Consider the following 17,259-nt stretch of genomic DNA (forward strand, 5'->3'; position numbering starts at 1 on the left):
GCAGAGGCTTTGTTTAAGTAGAAAGCATGTCTATTGTATAATAGACTTTTTATTTTAGGGAATCCTGACCTCTCTTTCCCCTTATTCTGGACATCTCCTACTGTCACCATCACAGTATGCCGGTGACAGATCAACCCTCACCCCAATATAGATAAAGAAAGATTTGTGCAGTAGGTACAAACTGTTTTCAGGTTGGAAAAAATTCATCACCAAAGATCCAGTTTAACTGGATGTTCTGGAACAAAGCTGCTCAATGGGCTGGACCCATCCCAGGAAGGGTGGGGAGACTTACAAATGCCATTCTGACCTCCATCCAAAGCAGGCATTAAACAAGAATGGAAGTGTTTCTTCCCCCAACACACATTTGATCCTTAAAATATATGAAATCCATTTAGTATTTAATAAGATTCTTTAGTCCACTATTGCTTTCCTTGCCTTGATCTCAAAACATTTACACTCAGTGTCCTTCAAGTTGGCTATGTACTTCTTACATTCCTAGCTAATGAAAAGCTGGAAATCAGTGCTGTAATTATCTTAGGAGGCCTTAAAATGCCTCATCAAGACCGCATCCAATCTTTGTATGATGTTTGGCAAGGTAGAGGTTGAGCGATCCAATATGCATGTTAACTTCTCAACAACATGACTCATAGTTAATGACATTGCATTTTTCCTTCTTTGTTTTCCTAATACCCACCTTTAGAAGTTAACATGCAGGTGAATCATTTTGACGTCCCATAAACTAACTTCCACAGTGACTCAAAGGCAGCTACCATCTCCCTTAGCACCAGCTTACAGATGAAAAGGAATTAGTGTGAGCAATATTCCTCAGGTCTTCAGTTCTATTCAGACCTTTCACTTAGTAGCATGGAAACCATTTCCTCAAGATTGCATTGCTAGGAGGCAGCAGAGTTAGCTAAAATCCAAGGATCATAACTTCCAACCCAGGGCCCATTAGTCTGTTCCACAAATTTGATCTACAAAGTATGATTTGGGAAATACTGTTGAGCCTCTCTTGCAGCCTCAACAGGTCAAAACCATCTCACTAGACAGCTGTTATCTGCATTCTTATTCTCACTCACTTGCCCATGTGTGGAGTTCTCCAAAGTTACCTGACACGATATTGCAAGAGATGGAACGTAAAGGCTGAGATGAGACTCTTTTTTTTTTAAATTAGGTATTTTCCTCATTTACATTTCCAATGCTATCCCAAATGTCCCCCATACCCTCCCCCCCACTCTCCTACCCACCCACTCCCACTTTTTGGCCCTGGCGTTCCCCTGTACTGGGGCATATAAAGTTTGCATGACCAATGGGCCTCTCTTTCCAGTGATGGCCGACTAGGCCATCTTTTGATACATTTGCAGCTAGAGTCAAGAGCTCCGGGGTACTGGTTAGTTCATAATGTTGTTCCACCTATAGGGTTGCAGATCCCTTTAGCTCCTTGGGTACTTTCTCTAGATCCTCCATTGGGGGCCCTGTGATCCATCCAATAGCTGCCTGTGAGCATCCACTTACGTGTTTGCCAGGCCCCGGCATAGTCTCACAAGAAACAGCTATATCTGGGTCCTTTCAGCAAAATCTTGCTAGTGTATGCAATGGTGTCAGCGTTTGGAGGCTGATTATGAGATGGATCCCTGGATATGGCAGTTTCTAGATGGTCCATCCTTTTGTCTCAGCTCCAAACTCTGTCTCTGTAGCTCCTTCCATGGGTGTTTTGTTCCCAATTCTAAGAAGGGGCAAAGTGTCCACACTTTGGTCTTTGTTCTTCTTGAGTTTCATGTGTTTTGCAAATTGTAGCTTATATCTTGGGTATTCTAAGTTTCTGGAGACTCTTAATTGACTCTTGCAAAAAAAGAAAAATTAAAGCAAGGCCCTTAGTATAATCTCACTAACATTAAAAAGTATAGTTGTTTTTCATAACAATAGGTGATTTATATTAACAATGAGCTTGTTATCTTACTATGAAACAAATAATCATGAAAGAACCTAGTGGGGGAACCCGAATCATGAACATCATGACCATTGTGATGTAAAAGCATGAGGTAGTTTAATGACGCAGCTCCGGGTGGACACGTATCTCCAGCAGGAGACAGAGGTGTCGACCATGAGGCTTGGAAGCTAGGGGTTTTTATAGAAAAGGGGTGGGGCTGGGGGAGGAATTGGCACGGTTTCACATGATTGGTCCATTTAAACATCAGCAGACTGTTAACATTTAACTTAGGTCAGAAGAGTGGGAGATAGGGAGGCGCCGGCCCAGTCCCGCATGTCATTCTCTTTATCTTTATGGCTAAGCAGCCTCAGGAATGTCTCAACAACGGGCCTGCCCGGGCATGTTCTGGCCTGTTCTGCTATGTTCTCAGCCTGAGGTTTCAAAGCTCACAAACAACTCTTTGGGCTATTTGACATACATTACATGAATCACAGGTCTCAAGTTTTATTTCCTTTCATTTGCATACTTAAAATTTCTCAGTCATCAATTCTAATTATATTAGGTGGATGGATAGATAGATGGATGAAGAGATATTCAATATCAAACATTAACCAAAGAAAGTCCTTTGTGACTTCCATAATTTAAAAAATGTCTAAATAAGTTCTGAGGTCTAGAGTTTGAGAATTGCTGCCCTAACCATAGAATTGTGTAAGGCATGGCCATACTATATCTAGAAACTCGCCCATCAAAATGCATCTCATTATTTTGCTTTGTACAATTTGTATCAGTCAGGAGCCTAACAAAAAAGAGCCTTAAAGAGACCATTGTGAAGGGACAATGTATAATGTATGAGCAGAGGTAAGGGATTGTGATGGTTTGAATGAGACTATCCTCCACACAGTTGGTCCCCAGTTGCTACTGCTACCTGAGTAGGTTTAGGAAGTACGGTCTATAGAGTGCATGAGGACCTTGTGCTCATAAATAAGCACTACGGAAACCAGGAATATTAAACATGCAAGGTTGTCTCCTTAATAGAGGAGATGTATACCTGATTTCTTCCCAGAAGGCTAGGAGTTGTTAATAGCATGGTGGTCTGTGGCATCTATAGGGTCAGACCATCTATGGCATCTATAGGGCCAGACCACATCAGGATCCTTTCTGCTCCCCAACTATTGTTTATCCCAGACTCTTTATCCTTAGACCTTTGTCTTTAGTTTTCTTTCTCAGTCAATAGAACCCATTCTTAGAGGTGCCACATGTACTTTATAGCCTCTATGCTGTATCTATGTGACTGAGACCATACCAGATCCTCCCCTAGGTCCTTAAGATATAATACCCATCTTTAAGGAAGAGGAAGTTTCAATGTAGTCACACCTTCAGTTTTATTGTGTAGATGGGATTTTGTTAGGTTTCAGAAACCTGGGACAAATAGCTGAGGTACCTTTTAACATCTCGAAGCAGATGATGGGCAGCTCTCCCTTCATTCCTCAGTGTCTGTGGCTCCTCCCAACTCTCCTAGCATCACTCAGTATTTGTTCCCCACCCCCTACTCCATCCCTCTACACACTTTTCACCTCTTACCCTAAACCTCTACCTACTTAGGGACTGGGCTTCCTCCAGCCTAATCCCAATGTAACTCAGCCATTTTGGCTACACCCTTCTCTTGGCTCAGCTGCCTTGGTTTGGGCAATTCTTCTCTTGTTCTCCCTCCCTGTCTTTCCTTTCATGTCTGGTTTAGTCTGCCAGCCATGTTCAGCTTGGATTCCTCTCTCTGCTTGCTTTCTCTCTTTTATCTAGAATAATAATAATAATAATAATAATAATAATAATAATAAACCTCCATATTTTAGGAGTGGTCATATCCTTCTTTTATTTGATTTTTTCCATTCAGGATTGGGATAACTGTTACCAGAAAACTGTTATTCCAAAATGGTACTGTGCTTAAATATGCCTAAATAAACTGCCACTGGAAGACTCTAGAAGTCTGACCCATTAGCACCTACTGAGTTGTGTTGACCGGATTTCCTTCTTGCCTCATGTGGATTGTTACTCTCCTGACTGGTGTTTGCAGAGTACCTCACATGATCTTGCTAGACTGGAGTATGTCACTGGAGTTGGGCTCTGAGATTAAAAGCCTTCTGTCGTTTTTCTAGTTCAGTTAAGGATGTGTTTCTTTCTTGGCAGTGAGAAAAGCAACTAAAATGCAAGGCACAGCATGGGTTAGTTTGATTTAGCCATTTTGTAATTTAAATTTCAAGACATATAGCTAGGAATATATAATTAAAGTGAAGAGTTCTAGAACCTATTTTAGCATGGAGAAAGATAGAGATTGTATTGGATCTGGAAGAGCAATCAGAAAACATCTAGCTGTTCTGTACAACATAAATTAAACTTTGGTTTATGCCTGTGCTGCAATTGATATTAACCATGCACAGGCCTCACACTGACAAAGGCAACTTAAGGGAGAAAGGGTTTAATTTGGTCCACAGTTCCAGGTAACAGCCCATCATTTCTGGGAAGATGAGGTGTTTGGAACATGAAACAGTTGGTCACATCCACAGTCCAGAGCATTCCAGAAAATAAATGCGCCCATACTTGCTTTTTTCCACTCTTCTACAAGCCAGGATCTCTTCCTAGGAGGTGCCATTCACTGTGGTTAGGTCTCTCCCCAGCCACTTAATGTTATCAAGATAATCCTCCACTGACATGCCTACAGGCCAAACTGATCTAGGCAATTCCTCACCAAGGCTTTCTTACTAGGTGATTCTAGATTGTGTCAAGTTGATAATTAAAACTAACCATTGCATTTAGCAACCAAGATTCATGATGAACACCAGCTCCATCTTGACAGTGATCCTGAGAGTTCATACAAGCATCATTGTGGAACACGTTGTTTCAACTCTCAAGCAGGTAGTTGATGGGGTTAGTTTTAAATAATGGCTGGTTTGTGAATGTCATCACATCTCAGTCTTAAGGTTGGCGAGTCATCTTGGACCCAAGAGTCCGAGGAAATGCTAATGATCAGATGTTTGTCCTTTAAAAGCTGGTGCCTCTGGTTCCTACTATGGGCAGTCTCTACTCTGCACTGTCTTGTTTGCTTGTTTTGTTAGAAACAAGGGCTGTCTGTAGCCCAGACTGGCTTTAAACTCATTGCCCTATTGTCTCAGCCTGTAGGTATAGTCCACATTACCATGTCTCACCATTCCCTGTTGCAATACATGTTTTACAGCTGAATTTTAATTGTAATGCTGGTAGCTCAAGTTCAGAGTCACCATGACTTGGCAAAAAAATACCTGAAAGCCCTACCAACTCATTTCTCTTCTATTTGATCTCGGGGCACTTTTTACTCTGCCAGCTCAGAAATGATGGAGACTCTTTGATATTTGTTTTGAGACTGTTTTGATCAGACATTGAAAAGTATTCAAGACACTACAGAGAAGTGAGAATTAAGGAAGGTACACAAAGGAAGGCAGAGAAAGATGAAGAACATTAGAAGCAGTCATGGAAGAGAGTAGGGAGAGCCAGTTTCCACAAATGTACTGCACTTAGATGGTAACAAAGCAATGACTCACCATCCATCCAGCTTGGCATCATGAAGGACCATTTTATAATAGATATTGCCTCTTCATGATCGAATTCTGCTCCTTTGCTTTATCTATAATAGCCTTTACTCAAGTGACAGAGCAAACCTTGATGCTTTCAACTCCTCCATCTGGTTCTTGATTTGTCTTTTCTGTAATCCTTTTAACCAGTCCACACTGTAAGGGTTTCCCAGGGTTATGTGAGCCACTCAGCAGATAAGACCTGAGGAGTCAGACCTGAGGAGGTAGTAGCAACTTAGAGCTGGTCACTCATAGTTGGCATGTGAAAAGAGGGCAGTGCTGAAGGATGGAGCTCCTAGCCCATGATATCTGATTGTATTTGCAGGTACATGGTGTAAGAAGTGACTTAGAATGTAAGACATCTAAACTAGTGTCTGCTGAAGAATTTCTTGATTTATGGTGAAAACTTCTCTCATGCAACTGGTATCTGAAATATGTGAGTGAGAGAAATACCTGGAGGTATTTCCTATTCTGAATATAATATGCCTTTTGTAGATACATTATTTGTTCTAAATCTTGAATGTGAATACTGTATGCCTAAAATTTTCTTGCTATTAGAAGATGCTAATATCTTTTGTCTAAAATGACAAAAGATTAAGCAAAACCCAGATTCGATCTGGGATGAAGTCACACGAGGAATCACATTGTCATCAAACTGTTTTTATTGGAGAAAAGACTGTGGCAAAAACCTGGTAGTATTCAAAGAAATTATTCAAGCTCAACATGGGTAGACTCAAGGCTGTTCTGTATGAAGATCAGAGGTCTTACTAACCAACTGAGGAAATTCATTGTAAGCATCACTTCCTTATGTGGCTCAGTAGGCAGATTATACTCCCCATGGGGAAGTGAAGGTGGATTAGATCATCATTATTCATCCTGGAAAACAGAGCAAGGATGAACGATGGGAAAGTAGTTTCCTCCCCTTTGGGGGAATTGAGATGTAAAGGAGAAGGGAGAAGTTCCTCTGGTGTAAGTTGATCAAGGTTCATTGATACGTGGATGGTGTTCATAAACAAGGATGGGGCCTACTGGCTGATTTTAGATCTCTGGTCACAATTTTAGTATGATTTGAAATTCTTGTAACTGGTGTATCAGAAGCAACTTCATTTTTATCTCTTGTTAAACTTCCTCAATGGCCCCTTCCCTACTTCTGGATGAAAACTGGAAGGCAGCCAATACTGACAGATATGAAATAAACAGTGGTCACATGAAGTTCTAAGTTCAGTTCCTTGTGATTGTGTTTTCTCTCTTCTTCCACTTAGGGCCTTCTGCAGGCTAGAATGTGTACTCTAGGGAAGAAATATATAATCATCTATTTCTCTCCTTTCCAATATCCCTTTATCTGCCTAGTGGTTAGTCTTATTGAACCCTTCTTAGAAATAAAAAGAGAAAGGAAAGAAACTGTGGATAGAAAAGTTCTTGACCAGAACTATTATAAGATTGTTCTAGATTCTCTGCATAAATCTCTTTCTCACTAGCACTTTCATGAAGTCATTAAGAAACCCCTGGTGATTTTTCTGTGATTCTTGTTCCCTTGGTATTGCTTTCAATTCCTCTAGATTTGCTAGAGCCAATGCTCTTCAGTTTTGTGTGGAAGATAAGTGTGTTGTGTTCCAATAGTCTCTACTATGTTACCCTAAATTGCATTAGTGTTCTCCTAAGAGTTGGAAATCTATTGCTCTATGTTCCTGGTTGTTAGGGGACACATGTCAAGCTGTCTGAGTAGTCCTATTGAAGTCTTTCTCATTGACTTAATTTCCTGTTTATTGCATTCCTCTTTGTGGGTTCTTCCCTGACCCATTCTTTTGCTAAAGTACATCCCCAACTTGTTCTCTCATTAAGCACCCATCAGGTTTTAAATGGCTTTATTATGGCAGTGCTGTTTAGCTGGGTATAAAAACTCATGTTGATCTCTCCCTTTAATGCTAGAAGACACACCTCTATGGTCTTTGAGAATATTTTCTGCTGAGAAGGGGAGTCTGCCATTAGAATATTTTAAATCATGCATCTTTGCATTTTGTTAGCTTTTAGATTTTTCTTCTTTAAGTGATATATCCTTTTTTCTACAACTTTGCTATATTGTGTTATGGTTAATCTTATTTTTATATTTCATTCTGTTGGGAACAAACAAAAGAAAATTATTCTAAGTACTACTATTTCATTTTCAGACTTGATTTAATCATAGGGAGAAAGTAAATTTAAGGTCCCAGGCCCTAGGGGAACCTGGGGACTTTCCTATAGCCGAGCAGCTTCTACTGTAAACAGTTGTATGAGTCCAGTCATCTCAGGAACAACTTGTAACGAGACAGTTATCTAAGTCCAGCCATGTTAGGGGCCAAATTTTCCATCTTGCTGGCAGTGTCAAACAAGTTCATGTTTTCAGGCCTAGGATCAAACACCTATCCAACTTCTCCAAATGTTTTCTTAATTGTTTGTTAACTGGTAAAGAATATAGAAATTGTTATCTAAACCAAGGTGCATAAGCTATAAAAATATATAATTATATATTATTTGTATATAATATAATATAATATAATATATAAAAATTGCCTATTATTCCCTAATTAACTACATGCAGCTAACCCATCCCTTTGTCCCCCTATCACTCTGAGATCTGGACCTAATGTCTAGGAGAATGAATTAAGGACTTTGAAGCCAGGTGCCCTAGATACATCCCAGTCTCTAATGGGTACTCTCTTGCTTAACCTATAATGTCAAAATACAATTGGATGGCACTGCAGTTCTCAATTCCCCCTTTCTTTGTGTTCCCATCCTTTAAAAATGTCGTATAATTTCCCTTCGGGGACACAGTTCAAATCCCAAACTGCCTTTCTGAGCACTTAGAAAATAAAGGTTTCACTGGGCAGTGGTGGCACATACCTTTAATCCCAGCACTTAGGAGTTAGAGGCCAGCCTGGTCTACAGAGTGAGTTCTAGGATAGCCAGGGCTATACAAAGAAACCTTGTCTCAAAAAACAAAAACAGAAAACAAAAAACAACAAACAAACAAACAAAATAAAGGTTTAATTTTAAGCTTCCATGTCTGAAGTGAGTTTTCTCAGCTTCCACCCCAAATGCAACACTTCTCTCTAAATAATATATGCTTTATAATATAAAAACTCTATGTCATTATTTCCTTCTGGAGAACCTAATAAATTTATTATATGCCTTTCCCATAATCTAGTCTTCATTTTTCCTAATTTCTCATTCATATTTTATTTTTAACTATGTTATGTGTGACTCTCTCCGGGTGTGTGTGAAAATGAGTGTGAGTACCCAAGGAGGCCAGAAGAGAGCACTGGATGCCCAGGATCTGAAGTTGCAGATAGTTATAAGCTGCCCAGCATAGGCACTGAGAACTGAACTTAAGTCCTCTGTAAGAGTAGTATACCCACTTAACCACTGAGCCATCTCTTCAGCCCTCATTTTCACCTCCTATAGGTGTATTTTTTTATTTAAAGGATGTTAAGTTGTTTGATTTTCTTCTCTGTTGGTTATTAATTTAATATGGCTTACAGAATTCACTAATTCTGGCCTTGATTTTGTCTTTGCTTGAGTGCATGGTGCCATGTTAACTGAACCTGAGCATATCAGAACTGTGTTCATTTGTCACAGGACCATGCAAAGCAAGGACATGGTTCTACCATGCATAGGTTTTCATTGACAGCACCATACAAGGAGGATGGCTTGTATATCTATTTCATCTTTTTTTTTTTACCTCATATAGCTGTATATTTTATTTACAGGATGCTAAGTTGTTTATTTTTTATGTTGGTTCTTAAATTAATATGAATTTTCTATCTTTCTAATATTTTTTAAAGTAATGGTATTGCTTCATTTCTTTCTTGAGGTTTCTAAATAAACTTTTAAAAATAATTTGCAAGAGCAGTTGACAATTGTATTTTAAAAGCATTTAATTAATTTTCTGTAATTGACTTTGTTACCTAGATCTTGCTATTCTTCACACCCTTTTTTTTTTTTTTTTTTTTTTTTTTATACAGCCCGGGCTGGTTTTAGATTCACTCCAGAGTGCTGGGATTTCATATATGAGCAACGAAACCCATCCTTGTTCTGGAGTTTTCTTTGCATATTCATCTGAAGTGGAACTTTCTTTTCTCCTTTTCTTAATGCTGATTCTATCCTGGCGAGCATATTTTGAGTCGCCTCCACTACTCTCAGGACTTGCAACTAGAGGATCAGGGTTCCTGTCCTGCAGTGAAACTGATGACAATGGATCTAGTCATTCAGCCAACTGTAAGTTTGTCAGCTTTTGTCTACAAGGCATTTTCTGCCTCCTCCAACTCCCACATACACACGGTTTACAAGGCTACCTTTTACTGTGAACAAGCTCTGCCCTATACCTTTCCAGTGTGAGACCGGATATGATTCTTTGCGGTGCATGGGGTACTTTCACTTTTATTAGCCTAAGCACTATCAAGTTACTCTAACATTGACCAAGAATGCCCCCATGGTGTTGAGTCCTCTCAAAAGGATCTTGCCAACACTCTATATTGGTAGATGAATGCCGCTAAATGATGGTGGTTTGTTTTCTGTTTTTGAGACAGGGTCTGCCTTTGCAGCTTGGGCTAGCCTGAAACTTACTGTGACCCTCTTGCTTCCTTCTCTAATGCTGGGGTTGTTGGTGCCCATCACATAGCTGACTCTGCTAAATGGTGCTTGATTGTTCAATTGTATCAACACAGAGAGCAAGGCAAATACAACAAAAACAATTTAAACATATTTAAGAAAGAAGAACACAGGAACCTGACATAGTAGCCACCACTCCAGAGCTTATGTATCTTGGAGGACAGAGATAAAAAAGAGTCCTCTTTCTTATCAGAAATGTCACCTCTTTGGTTGATTACTTTGGTTGCTTTTGCTGTGTTTTCTGGAGGGTGCCCCTTAGCCATTGAAAAATGTGGTACATCTAAAAATGGCTTTCAAGAGACAGATATGGTGAGAGCTTTATCAATTATAAGTCCATTCTATATTCCATGGTTTTAAAGTTTTGGGTGTCCTTAATGGCCACATATAGATGCTTCTGAATTCATGGCAGGATTCTGTCCTATTGAACCCAGTTAAGTTGAAAAGATCAAAGTCCAAAGTTTATTCACCCCCACAGTCTACCAAACATTCTAGCTGAGCAAATCAGAATAAGGTCAAATACTGGTTGTTTATTTCATGATGTTGTGGTTCCCGGGGGACTTCCAGCTGTGCCTTACATGGTGACAGGGGATTGCAGCATATCACTAAGCCTGAGGAAAGATCAAAATTCAAATATGGTTTCAATTAAATGCATATCTGATGCATCATCACAAAGCTAACAATCATAAATGAAAACATTATTTAGGGACTATTTGTAGTCAAGAGCCCTTCTATTTACCAAGCATGAGTTTCTCTGGAAATATATATCTTTAAAAATGTTCAAACTGTTTCTCCTTAACTTCAAGGTCAAGTAACCAATGTCTAGAAAGCTATCAACTCTGCAATCTAGTTTGAGAATTTTTCTCTTTTAAAAATTGGATGGAGCTTTGCTCAAATGCCAGTTCTCAGTTGGATTTCAGTTCTGCCTCATTATGTGTTGGAGATTGGCACCAATGCTTTGAATCTGCTTGTCCAGAAGCTAAAGGTCCTTGTGCTCAACTGGTTTTTGATCTGTCAATAAGGATGCCAGTGGCCAATGGTTGGGTACGGGGGGGGGGGTGAGAGACACTTAGAGTTGTCCAGGTAAGATGCAGAAAGGAATAGGAGATCACCATGAAAAGGATGGGATACAGGAGCAACAGTATATAAAGCCAACCAGCTACATAAGATTTTGGGTAAGTTGCCACTGACCACTTCCCCAATTGGGTCTGGGGTAGCAGGGGAAGTTTTAGGAGTACCTTGCCTTTGAGTTAGCCAAGGCACTTGAAAATTAACTGGTATGTGGGTATGTGTGTGTGTGTGTGTGTGTGTGTGTGTGTGTGTGTGTGTGTTTTCCATTTGCTAACCCAAGATAGCTAGCTCCTGGGTAGGTGGAGAGTGGTGTAGTGAAAACTCACCACTACGATTATAGTCTGGTATGTGTCAAATGAGTTAAAGGACTTCCCAGGTCACAGTGATATCTTCTTCAGTCTCCACAGTCACATGGGCCAATTCCTACTTCCTAGTGAAATTTTACAGAAATTTGGAGACTCTAATATCTTGCACAGTTCCTATTAAGAACACTCCTGCTGAATTTCAGGTAAGCATAATGTATTCTATCTTATTCTACATCAGTTGATTCCACATCTGGGGGATTACATATCTGTTGTGTAACCTGCCCAGCTTGGGAGCAGTTCTGTATTGGCTAAGCTTTATGTAGTTCAAGTGATGAAAAAAAAATTCAACTCAAGCTTATCTATGCAGAGAAGAGAAGGTATTGACTAATACAAATCATATATCAATGAGGTGATACCCAGGTATACCTGACTAGGCACAGGTCTGAATACAGATCATTGGCAGGTCTCGTATCTTAGTTTTATCTTGTATCCTCCCCAAGTGTTAATTTTATCCCTAGATTCCATATAGCATACGATTTGTGAATTTGTTTCTTATGACTTTTCATGTCTTCCTATTCTATTATCTCTTGTAACCTTTAAGTCCTGGAGAGCCCTTTTCATATCTGCTTTTTATTCTTATCTTAAAGGTAGCTTTGTGACTTTCTGACTGGTGGGTTCTTTATTCAGCTCCTGTGACGTTTTCTTTTTCCTTCAGTTTGGATGCCACTGCCAATATTCAGGAGTTGACTTATTTTTTTCCTCATTATTCTTGCTTTCAGGAGTGGTTTCTTGTCTACAGCATATGACTCTCTGCCAAGAGGACCAGGATACTTCTGGATTTTCTATATCTTCTTTTGGGTGTTATTTAATTAAGTCCCATTTCTAGATATTTTATGGAATGCTGTAATAATAGAAAAATTGTAATAATAGAAGACTTTTTGGGGTTGGGGGTGTTCAACACAATGAAATGAAGGCAGCCTTCCAGGAAAAAAGCCATTTCAGTAGATTATCTGTGGAGAATTTCTTTGGCAACCTATCAGGCTAAACGTTTAATTTAAAGATCCATGGATTACCATGGAATCATGGGATAACAGTCCACCAACAAAAGTTATTTATCATTGTGGGAAGATATTTATGATAAATGAAGAAATGAAAAGAGTAAGTTATTATTAAAATATGCATGTATATAATATTTATATATGATCTCAATTTATTTGAGGTCTTCTGTATCTAGGGAAAACATAGATATAAATAAAATAGAAAGATATATAGCAAAATGATACAAATATTAACACTCTATTTGTCTAAAGATGGTGGGATTTGTGACATTATTATTTGCTTTTCTCCATTTTCTAAGGCATGTGAAGTAAGGATATATAGGCTTTTAGGAGAGCAGTCTATCACTGAGCTGAAGGCCCAGACCCTACATTTTAATAAAAATATTTCTAATTACATTATTTGTTTACAATTGTGGCACATTTGTTTACATGTGGTGCATGTGTCATGTTGCATGAGTGGAGGTCAGAGGACAACTTATGGAGTTGGTTCCTTTCTTCTGGGTCCCAGGGATGGAACTCAAGTTGTCAGGCTAAGCCAGTAAAGGTGCTCTTACTTTACTCGCTAAGCCTTGAGATGATGGTCTACTGTTTTGTTTTTGTTTTTATTTTTTGAGATAGGTTCTCACTATGTAGCCCTGGTTGTTCTGAACTCATTATGTAGACCAGGCTGGCCTTAAACTTATAGAGATCTGCCTGCATATGCCTCCTGAGTGCTGGGATTAAATGTGTACATCACTATGCAAGTTTGAAGTGCAAACTTAAGGGTTCTTTAGAAAGTCAGTTGTGTTGGATGGTGTTTTGCTGGGGCAAACATGTGAAGGCACGTTTAGCTGAAGTAGACTCAGGTGAAAGGCTAAGGCAGACTGGTGAAGAAATGTTTACCTGAAGCAAACACAGGTGAAAGGATGTTCTGCTAAAGCAAGCATGTGAAAGGACATGTGATGAAGGATTCTTTGCACCAAGAAACTTCTGGTGTGTGCTGCAGTTTCTTGCCACTTCTGCGGACTCTGGCTGACAAGCAGAATGATGTCAGCAGAGACAGAAGCACGTGCTGAGGCAAGACATGTGGACGATATGTGATGTTTAGAGGGTATAAATAGGACTGATGGACAGTGATGGAGGCTGAGCTTGGCTTGCTTAGAGATATAGCTGTGCAAGGCTTGTTGGTCTCTCATCTTTGCTGAATTTTTTTTCGCTCAGAGAGGCACAGTGGAGAACTTTTCCAGCCATCGCTCCCTGGTCCCTCCTGCTGACCTGTGTGGAGGCTGAGGCCTGGCTGTTCTTGCTAGGTCATGCTACTGCTGCTGCTGACCCAACTCTACTGAATTGGATTGCTGATATTTCCATGAAGTATTTGCGACTGAATCGAACTGCTGCTGCAGACCTGTGAACTTAACTGCTGATTTTCTGACAACACAGATGGGAATTGCTCCAAAGAACCATTTCTAAACAGGTCCATTTCCCTCGTATTCTTTCTTTTTCACTACCTCTGGTGGGCTAAAACGAAGGTTAAAGCATTTAAGAACCATCATTAAAAATAAGTTTTGAAAAAATTAATTACAATGCCTGGCTCCATTCTGATTCTTAAAAGAAATATTTTTAGTGAGATTAAGACATTTCTGCCTCCCAGGAGCAGCAGCTGCAACTCCAGGAGTGATGCGGCCACAGTTGTGTGTCTACCTCCCTACGGTTGTCTTCCCTTTCACTTGAGACTAGCAAGTTCTAACTGATCCCTCCAGACTCTTGTTGGTTTTATAAGGCTTTTCTGGGGCTGGGAATTATCCCTTACCTTTCACCATACAAGAATGAGCCTCAATACTTGAAAAAAAGTTAAGACTTTTGTTGAAGAAGAATCAAAAGTGAGAGGGCTGGAGATACAATTTAATGATGGAGTGATCACTTAGATTCACCAGACCTTGGGTTCCATCCCCAGTACCTCAAGACAAACCAAAGCAAAGCAAAATCAAACAAAACCTTATTGCTGTGCATAGGAAGGGAGGCATCCATCCCCAGGGCTGTGTGTTAGTCAAAACAGGTATCACGGGTCATTGACTAGGAAACAAGTTTCAGTTAGATTTGAGGTTTTGGCAAACAGGGGTCACTCCAAGTCATGGTTCCAACCAGTTGAAACTCTTTAGATGCGGTTATGATGGAATGCCATATGATCTTCAGTTGTGCTATTTCCTAGACAACTGTTACTCTAAGAGGGTGTTGTCCCCTTATGCCTCTTCACAGGCAAAACTACTTTCCCAGTAAAGCAGTGTGTGCTCTTGAGCCAGGCCTTCCTCTGCCCCTGGAGAGCTGTGCTCCTCCTGAAGCCATCTCAAGCCCTGTGTTATCTACCATTTCCTGGGCTCTGCTCTGATATATGGTGGTCCTCCTAATACCAGACTCCTAGTGCTTGCCTCAGACGAGGGCTGAGATCTAGTCTCCATCAACATTTCAGTTTTCTCTAAACTTCAAATGTAAGTTATGGCTCAGGCTGCCTCACTCTGTGCTCACAAACTTCTAGTGCTCCAGGAGAAAGGCGGGTGTGCACAAAGTTTAGCTGTACCGATGCTGTTGCTGTCTGTCATTTCCTATGTACAGCTGTTCACAGGTGCAAAGGGGGGCTAAAATGGTTGGGAGCAGATGGTTTGGGTTTGGGTTCTTCTTCTTCTTCCTCTTTTTTTCCTGTTTCTATATTTTAAAATATGCATCTTGAAAGAGAAGCAAAGAATAACTTGGCTTTGGTCCTACAATTTATGGGCTGACAGACTATCATTTTTTATGGTATATATAATTTTTTGTGGTTACATATAATATATTTTAAAATAGTTAAGTCATGGGAAGGTCTTGCTGGTATGTTGGAGAGGCAGCAAAGAACAGAATAGAAGGAGAACATGTGCTTTTGCTGGTAACCAAACACACACTTCCCCTTTGCTTGTCTGCCCAATGCAAGGCTTTTGACCATGTGTCTTGCTGAATTCCCAGATCCTGTACCTGAGACCCACACTGCTGAGTCATGCTTCCAACCTTGATTCTCTCTAGGGGATTCAGTGTATTTTGGGCACTGTCTTAGTTAGGGTTTTTATTACTCTGATGAAATGCCATGACCAAAAAGCAAGTTAGGAAGGAAAGGGTTTATTTTATTTTTTATTTTTATTTATTTATTTTTTTAATTTTAATTTTTGTTGTTGTTTTTTCAAGAGAGGGTTTCTCTGTGTAGCCCTGGCTATTCTGGAACTCACTTTGTAGACCAGGCTGGCCTTGAACTCAGAGATCTCTGCCTGCCTCTGCCTCCTAAGTGCTGGGATTAAAGGTGTACTGCCCGGTGGTAAGGGTTTATTTGGCTTACACCTCCATATTGCTGTTCATCACCAAATGAAGTCAGGACAAGAACTCAAACACGGGAGGTACCTGGTGGCCGGAGCTGGTGCAGAGGCCATGGAAATGTACTGTTTATTGGCTTGCTCCTCATGGCTTGCTTAGCCTGTTTTCTTATAGAACCCAAGACAACCAGCCCAGGGATGGCACCACTCACAATGGCCTGGGTCTTGACCCACTGATCACTAATTGAGAAAATGTCTTACAGCTGGATCTCACAGAGGCATGTTCTCAACTTTGGATCATTTTTTCTCTGATGGCTCTAGCTTGTGTTAAGTTACACAAAACCAGCCAGTATAGGCACCTTCTGTTTGAGGTGGGGAGCAGTGGCCTTAGTCTTTTTTGGACACCATGATACTTTACCCATGACTATCCATCATACTATACTCCATGACTGACTATTACCACAGACACTCAGATAACAGGAGCACACGTTTGAGTAGTTTGTGTCGGTACACAGCAAAGTACCTTTCTGCTACATAATCAGCTCCATGAGTCAAGACTTGGGCTCTCAGGGTTTCTGTTCACAGACCAACAGACAGAGCAATCTCTAGGTCTAACAGTGTGAGCCTGCAGTGAGGTAGCAGCATGTTCAAAACACCACCAAAGTGGATAAACTCAGGCCCTGTAAGGATGACAGTAGCTGATGTTTACCAAGCACGCGACTGATTATACAGTAATGAGAAAGCCAGAAGCATAGGTTGATGGTCAAGTGATTTCATTCCTCAGGACAATGATATGGGATAAGTTTAGACTGCTCAGTGTCCGGGAGCTTTGGAGTTTTCTAAGTACTGACATGTGAAATCTCATTATACATAGATAGTTTAAGGGACGCCTACAGCCCTTTCTCAGTATAGCTCACCCGACTGCTTGTGTTTAAGACCTTCCTGCTTTTGAAAGTTCTCTCTTTATCTCTCAACTGGTTTCTGTGAAAATGGTTCAGGTGCAAGTTCAGATGTCATGTGAGTGAAGCTAGAGTTCAACTCACTTCACGCTCTCTCTTCATCTAGACACCCTGCCCTATATGTGGGATTCTTTGGATCCCATCTTGCCTCTCAGTCCATTGCCAAATACTTTATCGTTAAGGTATTGTCTGAGAAAATGCCGGTGAATGAATGCCTCAAGGAATATATTTACATTTTAGGAGGTGCATTTTTACTTTGATGCGACACTAAAATTGCAAAAAGAGCAAATCAAAGCAGTAAAGCAAGTGAACAACTGTTCACCTTTGATCTAAATTTTTGCATGTTTGCTTGCTATCTTTGTATGTGCCCAGTCATACA

General features: G+C 40.2%; 1 long non-coding RNA gene across 1 annotated transcript; it reads left to right on the forward strand.

Moving 5' to 3' along the window:
- The first annotated feature begins 11,206 nt into the window (after positions 1–11,206).
- LOC110289705 (uncharacterized) lies at positions 11,207–14,167 on the forward strand. Its single transcript, XR_002377367.3, has 3 exons — positions 11,207–11,351; positions 11,646–11,755; positions 13,811–14,167. It is a non-coding gene; the product is annotated as an uncharacterized LOC110289705 (long non-coding RNA).
- The last annotated feature ends 3,092 nt before the right edge of the window (positions 14,168–17,259 follow it).

The sequence above is a fragment of the Mus caroli genome, unplaced genomic scaffold, assembly GCF_978045245.1.
Source record: "Mus caroli unplaced genomic scaffold, Mus_caroli_1 scaffold_2, whole genome shotgun sequence".
NCBI lineage: Eukaryota > Metazoa > Chordata > Mammalia > Rodentia > Muridae > Mus > Mus caroli.